The sequence below is a fragment of the Lepidochelys kempii genome, chromosome 13, assembly GCF_965140265.1.
Source record: "Lepidochelys kempii isolate rLepKem1 chromosome 13, rLepKem1.hap2, whole genome shotgun sequence".
Lineage (NCBI taxonomy): Eukaryota > Metazoa > Chordata > Testudines > Cheloniidae > Lepidochelys > Lepidochelys kempii.
This window is the reverse complement of record NC_133268.1, coordinates 25,690,475-25,698,488: the sequence shown is the minus strand read 5'-3', so window position 1 is coordinate 25,698,488 and position 8,014 is coordinate 25,690,475.

Genomic DNA, 8,014 nt, shown 5'->3' with positions numbered 1-8,014 from the left:
AATACAGCAGTGCTGACTCCCAGTCCTACAGTCTAAACATTAGGCCACATTGTCTTCCCTCTGCAGCCGCTATAGGACATTCAGGAGAGGCCCCATAGTTGATTTACACTGTTGGGTAATTTGGAGAAGCAGAATGTAGTTTCCTACAAATCAAGGGCAAGGCATCTGCATTAACACTCCAGTTTTGACATAAAGTACCCAGGGGTTCTGAAGAACCACAAGCAATCAGGCTCCCAGTATGATGTGTCTTCCAACAGATGACACCTCGGACAGGCTATCAGAGGAAACAGAGGACAACTGTATGAAAAACACTGGACCAGGCTTATTCTGAGGTATTAAGAAGGATGGTTTAGTGATTTGAGCACTCAAGATACCTGCCTTCCATTCCTAGCTCAACCATAGACTTCTTGTGTGACCTTAAGCAAGTTGCTGTAAAATCCAGATAGCACTTCCCTATCTTACTGGGATATTGCAAGGATAAAATCTCTTAATGATGGTGAGGCACTCAGGTACTAAGGTGATGAGGATCACATGTGTGGAGAAAATTTTTTAGGGGACAGCTCCCCACAATGTTTATTCGTATTACAAAATCCTGCATGTATATCACCGTGTATGGTCTGTTACATGACTGTTACTTGAAATGACACGCATTTAATCTGATCAAATGTTTCTTAGCAGGTCCTTATTGAATACAGGACTTGAGGCACTCAAGAAGGAATGTCCTTTAAAATAGAAAATGTGGGGTGAGTCAAAAGGAGTTCTGTCTGTGTCCCAGTTAATTCAATCAGACACCCATGCAATCAATCTGAGGCCTGCAAGGCACATTCCAGCTCCAGAAATCATGCTGCTGGTTGTATCTGCAATTAAAGCAATAACCGGAATATCAATTGGGTCCTAATAACTTGGCCATTATTATATAATATTCCTGCTTTACGAAAGCAACAGCATTAAGCCTAGATCAGTTGTATTTCTTGAGAAAGTGAGCTGGGAATCACTTTAACTGCATCCCAGTGGAATAATGTGGGAATAATAAACCGTCCTTGGCTGACCTATATTATGGTTGATTCAACTGAAGATTCTCTTTAGGATGTACTCTGCATCCTCAGGCAGTCATAAAAGAGGCTGATAGAAATTGTCGGGTGGAGAGGGATTGCAGATTTACATCTGAGCTGAAAGCTATGTCCACAGCCACAGACCAGACTTGCATGGTTTGGGTTTGTCTTGACTAGGAAAAGTGCTTGAGTTTATGTCAGGTTTAGCTCAGATATGCTACTCAGACATGCTAGTCCTCACCTGAATTTGACCTCTTTTCCTAGTAGAGATGCAGGGTAACTGCAAGTGACAAAGTGTTACCTTGCATCTACAAAAGGAAAATGGACAAGTTTAGTTCTGACTGAGCTAGCACATGGCAGCTAAGCCCGGTCCAGACTCAACCACTTTTCCTAGTCAAGACAAACCCTTTAACAGAGAGGTGTCTCTCTGATACCTGAATCCAAATGTCAAACCTTAAGGGCTGATTGGGGATGTGATCTGGCCCTGAAGCATCTAAGTATGCTTTTCAGCTCCAGCAAACCATAATTTGGTGACCAATGAGAGCAGCTGAGCTAGCTCAGAGGGCTTCACATGCATCGCATCTTTGCTGTTGTTAAGGCTTACTAGGTTTGGGGAGGAGAGGGACCCCATTAAGCTTGCTTTTCGGCCCATAATGGAGCATGCAATATGTTTATAAACTATATGGCTGGAGAGAGAAATGTATATGGTTCTTCCATTGATCTGCTTATATGACACTCATCACCATAATGTCTGAGCACCTCACAGCACTCCTGGGAGGCACGAAGGACACACACAATCTGTGGCAGGCCAAGGAATGGAATCCAGATTTCCTGAGTTCCAGTCTGGCACCTTGGCCATGAGATTATCCTCCCTGTTTTTAGCAGGCCTACCAGTCTAACTCAACAAAATGTCCAACTGGTCTAAATGGTCTTGGGGTTAAATCAGAGGACTAGGAGTCAGGAGAGCTGAGTTTTATTCTTAATTCTGCCAATTGCTTACATTGTGACTTTGGGCAAGACATAGAGTCTCTGTACCTCTGATTCCTGATCTGTTAAATGGAGATGATGACACACATCTGCCTGGTTGACTGCTGGGAGTTACTCTCCCACTGTGGGGAGAATCAGGCCCATGTGACCTGTGCATTACTACTATCGAGCAGAACCCATTTGTCCGCTAGATGGCAGGAAATTTACATCTTTAGCTGCCTGTTCTGCTAACTGCTCTGCTGTCTCACCCTGGGAATTTCTTTCAGCTGGGATCCGACATGCAGTCATTAGAGTAAAAAGATACCGTGGAGTCTGCAGTATTTGCTTAAACTATAGCTCACGCAGTGAGAAGGAAGCTGGCTATACCTCTGCCATACAGATCAATTAAATGGATTAAGAACTGGCTAACTGACAGATCTCAAAAAGGGGATGTCAATGGGGAATCATCATCAAATGGGGGTTTTCTAAGGGAGTTCTGCAGAGATCAGTACTAGGCCTGATGCTAGTCAACATTTTCATTAGTGATCTGGAGTACATATAAAGTCACTGCTGGAAAAATTCATGGATGACACAAAGATTGGTGGAGTGGTAAATAATGAGGAGGACGGGGCAGTCATACAGAGTGATCTGGATCGCTGGGTAAGCTGGGCCCGTTCAAACAAAATGCATTTCAGTGCAACCAAAATGCAGAGTTTCCCACCTAGGAACCAGGGCTACAGGCCACACCTACTAAATGCAGGACTGTCTCCTGGAAAGCAGTGACTCGGAAAAAGAATGAGGAAGCAATAGTGGACTAGTAACAGAACATGAGACCCCACTGCGCCGTTGAGGCAAAAAGGGTTAACACGCTCCATGGAGGTATGAACAGGGGAGGAGTGAGTGGGAAGAGGGAGGTGATTTTACCTCTGTATCCAGCGGTGGCGAGACCAATGCTGGAATATTACATACAGTTCTGGTGTCTACGTTCTTAAAAGGATGTTGAAAAATTGGGGAGAGTGCAGAAAAGAGCCACAGAGGTGATTCAATGGTTGGAAAAAATGCCTTATAGTGAGAGATGTCAAGAGCTTAGTCTGTTTATTTTATCAAAAAGAAGATTGAAAGGTGACTGGATTACAGTGTAGCAGTACCTTGATGAGAAGGAAACACTGGGGTACTAAAGGGCTCTAATCTCTCAGCAAAAGGCATATCAAGAACCAATAGCTGAAAGCTGAAGCCGGACAAACTCAAATGAGAAATTAGGCACATTTTTAACAGTGACGCTCATTAATCACTGAAACAAACTCCCAAGGGAAGTGGCAGATTATACAGCACTTGATGTCTTCAAATCAAGATTGAATGACTTTCTGGAGGATGCTTTAGCCAAACACAAGGTATTAAGCTCAATACAGGGATAACTGGGTGAAATTTAATGGCCTGTGTTATAGAGAAGGTCAGTTTAGACAATCTAACGGTCCCGCCTCACCTTAAACTCAATGACTCTATAAAAACAACACTACTTTCAGGTTCTGTTAAAATGCCAAATATAAAAGAAATGAGAAAGCTGATCTTCCTACAGTTTCAGGCAAATTAAAACCATCCCCCTGCATTCTGTGTGATGGCCTCTGTGTGCTGAAGGAGCTGCAATAATACAAACTGGAACATGTCAGAAGCTCTTTGATGATTTAGGATTAAGGGGGGGAAGGACAGAGTGTGCCAAGGCTGCATCGGCCACTTGCCAGGAGCCCAAAGTATACCTACATTTTACAGTAAACAGGTGCACATAACTGAGATATTTGCTTCCCTTTGTAGCGTCCTTGAGAGATGAACAGAAAGAGTTTTGTGTTTGAATTCACCAGCCGTAAAGTATGTTATGCGTAGGGTGCTCAGCTGTAGAACAAGCTACCTGGGGTGGGAAGGTGAGAGAGAACCAAAAATGATCTGTCCTCAGTGCACACTGCTAAATATAGGAATTGCCAGACTGGATCAGATCCAAGGTCCATCTAGCCCATTATCCTGCCTCTGACAGTGGCTAGTACCAGACACTGCAGAGGAAGGTGCAAGAACTCCATTGGAGGCAGATGTGTGATAACCTGCCCCTACACAAGTGTCATCCTGGTCTCTAATAGATAGATATAAATGCACCTGTCCACAATGGCTTTCCCACCTGAACAAAGACAAGGTACTTCCAACACTCCCCATACCTGACCCACAGGAACCAAAGCCTCCCAGTCCATGCGAGAGGTGAAGAGCAGAACCCTCTGAGGTCCTCTATAGAGAATGCTATGCAAATCTGAACCCCTGTATTTAACGCCTGGATACTCTGTTGAGGGGCCCTCTATAGATACTGAGGTGCTGAGCACCCAACCTTACCCAGCTGGAATGCTAAACGTCAATACTGCACCATTTGTTTGCTTTCTTTGTGGTTCTTTTTGTCCATCCACCATTTGTTCAGGGGGAGGAAGACAAGGATATAAAAGGCCAGGCCAAACTGTGAACCCGGGGCCTGATTTGCCACAGCACAGTGGGATCACGCCACTGATGTCAGAGGAGTTAGACCAGCATAGAACCCCTGGAATGCAGGAGGCCTCAGGCTCCAGGGTATTCTTATGCTCGCCTCTTACTCGTCTTCCTGTCTGTCTCAGCATCAGAGAGGCCCTCCAAGCCACCTGCCCATCTTCTCTGAGCTAGGCACAGTTTAATAACTGATGGAACTGCTCAGGTCTTATGTGCATTGGTCTGTTTTGGGGGCACCCCTTTCCCTGCACGTTTGCACACACACACCCCTCAGTTTACTAACAGTACTGCAGCTCCACCAGAAGCAGCAGCAGTAATAATCCCCAGCTCTTACATTGTGCTTTTCACCTGTAGTGTGGATGGGCCTGAAGTGGCTGCATGAGCTTTACCCCTGTGTCACCTAGGTCTGCCCTGAGCAGGGTTTGGCGACATGGTAATACAAATGCTGGTGACTTCTCTACACTCGTTCTCCCACCTCCCTGGCTACCACCTGTGGAGATGCACAAGCGCTAATGTAAGGCTCCAGCGTGTGCAGTGCACTGCCTATCAGTAGATCTCGTAGCAGGTCAGTACCATTATCCCCATTTTAGAGATGGGGAAACTGAGGCACTGGGAGGCAAAGTGACTTGCCCACAGTCACCCTGCAGGACAGTAGCAGAGCCAGCAATAGAACCCATTTCTCCTGAGTTCCGGTCCATTGCTCTATCCACTAGCCCACACTGCCTCTCCATGACATTGGCCCATCACCCTCCTGACTCTGGCCTTTCACTACTCTATATTTTGCAACTGAAGTCAAAGCCGTCAGACTTGTAGCCTGGAGACCAGGGTACCTTCTGTGCAGATCAGAGAGGAAAAGTGGCCCTGTAGGCCCAGTCCTTAAATCCTTACTTCTGTAAAACTCCCCAGGAAGTCCATGGATATGTTGTTGGAGTGATGCCTTTGGTCTTTTCTGGCTGCCCTGGCTTCACGAGAAGCAACAGGATGTCTCAGAATGACCAGTAGGTGTCAGCATTGATTTTCATTTTCCCTATGATGTTTTTAAAGCCAAAAGCTAATGTTATAGAACAACCACAGGACAGAGCTCAAATGTAACCGAGGCTCTGCAGTGGAGAGAGATAAAGTCTGGATCTCTGAGTCGCTGGCCTGAGCCAACGGATAATAATGACTAACCACCCTCTGGCTCTTCCTGCATCAGTCCCCCACACTGCAGAACCATTGACATTTAAGGGCAACATTTCCTGGAACTCCTCAGGCTTGTGTTTCATTGATGCTTCTCCTGGGGGCCGTCCATCTGCGAAGCCTGGCTCATCTTCCAGCCAGGTCTCTTTCATGGGAAAGGATACTGTCGAGCAGAGCACTGAATTGTTTTCATTTGTCATCTGCTTTCCCTCTCCGCAGTTCCTTGTGCTTTGAATGAAGCCGAAAAGAATCTGTTTGCTTTTCTTTAGCAGCAGCTTCACCATATGGGGCATGAGCCATCCAAAGCCTGCCCCCTCGGGCAGCAGTCCTGTCAGACTTCGCAAGGGATTCAACATCAGGCCTTGTCATTTCCTGGCTAGGAAGCCTCCAAAGAAAACTCAGGGTTTGGCAGGAAGTGGTTGTAGTGAGTCAGTGAGCAGGGCTCTTCCCTGCGATTCAGTCAGCCCTGAATCACTGGCCCTGTGTGCTGGAGATGGTGTCTTTTGTCTGAGACATAAAACACAGGCCCCCATCACTGCTCATTGAAGAGAAAATGGTTTGGTTTTTGTTCGGTTTTTTACACAAGAGTAAAAGTGCTGAGCACAGTGTCCTATCCAAATCCCTATTTATTTAGGTAACTGCATTTTTGCTTCTCTAAAATTCCCCTGGCAGTGTCAACAGTGCTATACTATTCTCAAAAAGAAAAGGAGGACTTGTGGCACCTTAGAGACTAACCAATTTATTTGAGCATGAGCTTTCGTGAGCTACAGCCCACTTAATCGGAAGCTTATGCTCAAATAAATTGGTTAGTCTCTAAGGTGCCACAAGTACTCCTTTTCTTTTTGCGAATACAGACTGACACGGCTGCTACTCTGAAACCTGACTATTCTCAAGTATTTGCATCAAGGCAGCACCAAGAAGCCCCAACTGCGAGAGGGTCCTGTTGCACTAGGCACTGCAGAGACACATCGTGAGAGACAGTCCCTACGCCAGAGAGTTTATAGTCTTATGGCTCTGATCCAACAGTGCATGGGTGGGCTTGCGGCAGACAGACAGAGTAGCATTGATGTCAGTTTCAAAGTTGGGAGCGGGGGGGAAGGAATCTAAAAAACCCCCAAACAAACCAAATCTCAATAGCATGTCCCCCTTGGCTCCCCACATTTTTCTTCCGCTCTAATTCTGGTCCTATGAGGCGCTGAGCATCCTCCACTTCCATCAGAGTCAAAGGGAATGGAGAGACCTGCAGCTGGCAGGATCAAAACCAAGAGGCCTGATCCAGCAAAACCACCTGGTGCCATCTCAGTGGCCGTACCCCTCACTGTGGGCGTTTGCAGGATCGGACCCCACATTCCTCACTTTCAAAATGTAACCCAGTCTCTCGGGTTGAACGGCTGGGGCTGCAGCAGAGCAAGCCAGCCAACAGGAAGGGAATGTGGGTGACAAGCTGCTGCCATCTGGATCTGAGTCCACTAACCACCAGCTTCGCACACCCTGCCAGTTTCCCTGAGCTGTAAACAGGAGTGATGGAGCCTGCAGTGCAATGGGAAAACACACCAAAATCAGCTCCACTGGGGCAGGACTTCTTTAGCGCTCCCCAAGAGATGCCTTGGAGGCCTGGACAGCACAGCACTCCTCAGAGGGGACATGGGCCCGTAATAACATTGCACATGGACTGGAAATACATAGCACCAGGGCCAAGTTGTCAGAGGCAGATTAAGGTTTCCTGGGGCCCTGAGCCACAGCAAGTGCCCCCCATTCCACATGCAGCCCCATCCCTGTTCCACCCCTTCCGCCCGCGGCCCACCTCTTTCTGCCCCTTCCCCGGGGGTGAGGCCAGCTCCTGTTCCACTGAGGGTCCCCCACATTCTGCCGCCCCCCCCCCCCTGCAGACCCCCCCAACCTCCTCTAGTGGTCAGGTCACTACAAGAGGTTTATGAGTAGGCCTGGAAGGATTAGGTTTTTATTGGTAAATGTTGATAAATGTCAATTTCAAAGTGTGCCCAGTGAAAAGATATTTCCATCTATAATAATTGAAATTTACAGATAGGCAAAGTAAGAAAAATGAGAACCTTGAGAACCTATCAGAGTTTGATTTAAGGATGTTAACTTTGTATATTTTGCCATGTGATGTTGACAATTTGTGTTGTAGTTGTTATAAAGTTTTAACTTTTTTAATCTCAACATCTACTCTCATTAAATAATTATTGTCTAACCTCCTCCCCACATCATTTCCTGCAACTGTGAAAATTTAAATGGATACAAATAAAAAAACTATGAAAAATTATATCGATAAAAATTGGGGG